Here is a 4,609-nt window from a genome sequence, read left to right on the forward strand (position 1 = left end):
GTGATCCAACTTCATGTTCTTACAGAATTTAGAAAAACATTGGTACATGTCATATCAAAAAAGATCAATAGCATCAGTTTGTGGCAATTGGGGAAGAATTTTGATTTCTGAAAAAGTTATCAAATCCAAACACCATTGAAACAGAGAGCGTGAATTGCATATGTTTTAATAAACGAAGAATTACTAAAAATTGATCAGATAACCCAATACGTATAATTTTGCTTAAGGAGTTTCCAGTGCTTTGAAGCAAGATGTTGCGACGGCAACCTGCTTCGCAAGCAACTTTTTACATCAGTAATTCATTCCAACTGGAGATCTGAACTATTTTTGGCGTTGATTCAATTCGAGACGCGAACTATTTTTGGCGTTGCACTGATAATATTTTGGCATGGAAAACTAAGTCCTAAAAGTACAAGGACCACACTACATCTAACAGAATAATAAACTACAGGAATTCATGCTCCTACATAATTTTTCAGCACTTAAATCACAATAGGTAGGATTGTAAATAAATGTTAATCATATTTATTGATTACTAAATTGCCAAAAATACAAGAAGTTAATTACCTCATTTTTGTAAGAAAGATTCAACTTCTTCATCAGGTACTTTTGGATGAACAAACTGGGAACTTGTTTGTCCTTTGATTTTAAAATTTCAATTTTCAACAGAGGACGTGCGATGGTAAGTAGTGATTGGTCTGATCACATCTTGATTAAACTGCAGAAGGTGGAAGGCAGAGATGTTAAGATCTCACAATAGATGTTACAGAAAAGTACATAAGGAAAAGTGTATTGTATAATATGGAAACAACTACTACTGTGAAAATATTTCCTAATACATTAGCACTTAGTTGTACAACTGTTTATATATATGTGCATTAATAGAATTTTATAGTTATAACAATCCTAGGTGATCTGAAAGAGACGGAGGATACACAACTAAAGCAGACTAATTACCCTGAAATGGGTCATCTCCATCGAAAGGCATAAATAAAAATTACATTCCAATGTTAATGGAGAGAATAGATGTGAAACACTAAAGGCATAAACTGAACATGACTTTTCAACCTGCAGTGTTTTTAATTTACGTATCTAATTTTTCTTTTTAACATAAAGTCAAGCTGAAACAAAGCAATAATGAGACATACGGTGTAGATTTAATGACACAAACAAAGCAATAAGCTGTTCAAATTGAAGTTCAAAAAGATTGCTACCTTAACTGTATTTGGTGTTTGTCTGTTTTTGGACTAAAACACCTGTATTTGGTCTTTCTCTGTTTTTGGACTAAAACATAGTATTGAAACAAAAGAAGATGGATATACTTATTTCAGAGACTAAAGTTCAGTTCATACCAAAAAAAAAAAAAACAACTTACTTCATAGACTAAAGTTCAGTTCATACCACAATGAACTATATTCACATGACCTACAAAGGATGAGAGCAAGAAATAGAGAGAAATAACTCTACATGTGCAATATTACTCAATTTAACACAAACACAAAAGATGAAATAAATCCAAGAAACTTAGGAGAAATAACAGAACAGTCTGATGCCCATAATTTCAATATTACAGATCGAGTAGACCCACAACATAGATTCATGGTGATCCGAATTGCCACTATCAATCATGTGACAGAAGTTCACAATGACAATTTGCTGAACCGTCTATGTTCTATTAAAAGGAACGATACCTGTGAAATCAATAAACAAAATCCCAAGAGGAAACCATACCATGTACATAATATTTTACAGAAACAAAAGTATTACGATAGAAATCGGACAACCAAACGATATTTTGGAGTGTTGTTCAACGATATTTTGGAGTGTTGCTCATCAAATAACACAAAATTCAAAATCTGATGCCTTTGAATTTGAAGAGACTATACCTGAATCAAAGTTATATACATATTTATTTACATTTTCAAACATGCATATAGGAAAATAACATACAGTTTATGATACTGAACCTAAGAATCCACAGAAAACGTAAGAATCGAAAGAATAATGGAAAAAACTACCAATATAGGTTATTTTGAAGAGTTCGACACATTACCGAAAAATTGGGGAAGAAGGGGAAGCAAAACTTACTGTAACTAAGGATTAGAACCTCCTGGCTGTATAACAGCATATAGATGATGGGAGAAAACATAGAAGCTACCTGCGATCACGTATGCGATGTGTCTGAATCTGGTGGAGTGGCTAGCGTTTAAGGTGGTGATACTGAGAAGGTTGGTGTGAAGCCAGCAGACTCTGCTGTATCAGTGGTATTTGTAGCGCTGAGTTGCAGGCAATTACCTGTGAAATAAAGTCAGTATTTACGCATATATAATTTCCGCAAATTCAACATGAAATAAGTTACAAATACATATGGGTCAAATGGAAAGAATCTGTAATTATATTACATGGAATATTTTGTTTGGTTTTGGTATGGAATTTGTTTGGAGAAGTATTTAGGCAGAAGAAAGCAAAGACATATAGAAGCTCTGAATACCGAGCATGCGTCAATACAACATATGTGACAAATGACAGTATGTTTAACCAGGGAATTTGAGGTGACATTGTTGGTATAATGTGATTAAACCAGCAGTAATATTCCGGCGAAATAGTCTAACCTATTGATGAAATCAATTGAAGCAGGTAACATCAGAAGAACACTGTAGAGCAGGTAATACAGTAGCATCCTGTTATGCACAGCGAATATTGACACACAGTGAGTACAAAAGATGTAATAATTTCATCGTGTATAATAAATTTTTACAGCAAACAATGTATCTACTTGTCTGAAATACTTGTGAAAGTTTTTATTTTGACACGTGTCTCTGTCTCGACTTTATGTCTAAATATGCAGGTCCAATTTATGAAGACAAATGTACCTTAATTAACAGATACTTTAACACTTATGAGCAGTGTTAACTACATATTGACAAATTTAATGTACAATTGTTATGACCAAGTAGGGACTGTGGTGGGTCGATGGTGACAACAGTGCAAGAGACCAACGCATGCAATTATTCAGTAGAAGTTTGCAGCACATACATAGATAGAGTATAATATAGCTTAATACACTCCACAAAAGACCAATTAGCAATCGGATAAAGAGGAAAAGACAACAGAAATTAGGAATAGGAGTAAGAGCAACTGATGGAGCAAACCTGTAAATTTAACTTAAACGACGAAGAAATAGTTGCGCAGGTTTTCGGAAACAAAGACAAATGTTGACGAAAGCTTCACCGACAGATTTGAACTCTCTAACCAAACAGAAAACAGTAAGCAGCAGATAGATTGGCCATTGAAGAGTTGAGAAGTACAAGGAAGAGTTGAGAGAATACAACGACTTTACCAAGAAGGACAGAAACTTAAAGCATGAACAAGCAGCTGCGCAGGTCGTCGGAAACAAAGAGCGGTCTTCAGGAAAGCTTGAGAGACAGATTTAAATTGTGCAGACAAAGAAGAACAAGTACGGAGCAGACGGATTGGGCATTCAACAGATGAGAAGTATAGAAGGAAGAGTTGAGAGAATAGTCGCAGTTGACGAAGGAGGCGAGGAATTAGGGCTACAATTTGAGTTGAGAGAATAGTCGGAGTTGACGAAGGAGGCGACAAATTAGGGTTAGAATTTAGTGAGACATAGGAAGAAAGTTCTAGAGAAAGTGGGTTTATTTATTCTATTGATGTACAATTAGTACTACCATTAGTACAATAGAAAGATGCATTGTTGGTCCTTTACAAAAATGTACAATGAGTACTGCGTTGAGTACAACAAATTACTGCAGTGTTGGTCCTTTTTAAGTGTCACTTCTACATAAGGGTAATATGATATATTTACTATGCACAAAACTTTTCCTCAATGAGGACAAAGTTAATTTCTAAAAAGAACTTTAAATTTTTATTCTCCTCCATTACCTAATTAGTACGATGACAAATGTTTTACAGTTCACATTTCTAACTCGAGAACACCCCTAGCGGAACAAAGCCTCCAAGTAGCAATAAAATTAGGAAAGTGGAAATTACTTGGCAAAATTCCTCCTCAACTCTCCCCATTATATTGTTTGGCCCCAGATATGCTTATTATTTGTATCTAATGGCAGAACAATTTGATTTTGCTTTTCTAATCCTAAGGGAGTTGCAGGCAGGCTTATATCTTACAGTTACACGATGCATTTGGAAGCTCAATTGAGTAATTATATGGTTAGTTGGTATTGGCCATTGCACATTGGGGGATAAGATCCAAGTACAATTTGATTACAACAAATGATCTGATAAAGATATTTCTGTTTATCACATAAAAACAATAGTTATAATTAGTATAAAGTCAAATGTATAGGCAAAAAATTTCAAATGCGGGCACCATATCTATATAACACGATTTTCAAATGTAAATTTTGAGACGGAATTGTGGACTCTACCCAAACAAAACTTCTGAGGATTGCGTGTTCTGATTAAGTAGCCACTCCAGATATTTACTAAAAGTAGTTGGTATTGAGATTAATTGGACCATGGAAATTGGGATACAAAGATTAATAATGCAGATATCTCCGGAGGTGAGCCACGTATTCTTGCTCAATATACACATATTAGCTATAAAGGGTAGAGCAGTTCAAGCTATCAA

At 34.5% G+C, this 4,609-nt stretch overlaps 1 long non-coding RNA gene across 2 annotated transcripts; it reads right to left on the reverse strand.

Moving 5' to 3' along the window:
* Positions 1–379: 379 nt before the first annotated feature.
* LOC102601695 (uncharacterized) lies at positions 380–3,637 on the reverse strand. 2 transcript variants are annotated; one of them, XR_368681.2, is made up of 5 exons: positions 3,341–3,637; positions 3,153–3,248; positions 2,613–2,681; positions 2,159–2,295; positions 380–718 (listed from the first exon to the last, which is right to left on the reverse strand). It is a non-coding gene; the product is annotated as an uncharacterized lncRNA (long non-coding RNA). The 2 variants fall into 2 exon arrangements; XR_368680.2 differs by lacking the exon at positions 2,613–2,681 and having other exon boundaries at positions 3,341–3,636.
* Positions 3,638–4,609: the final 972 nt, after the last annotated feature.

This window comes from Solanum tuberosum, unplaced genomic scaffold, assembly GCF_000226075.1.
Source record: "Solanum tuberosum cultivar DM 1-3 516 R44 unplaced genomic scaffold, SolTub_3.0 scf00488, whole genome shotgun sequence".
Taxonomy (NCBI): domain Eukaryota; kingdom Viridiplantae; phylum Streptophyta; class Magnoliopsida; order Solanales; family Solanaceae; genus Solanum; species Solanum tuberosum.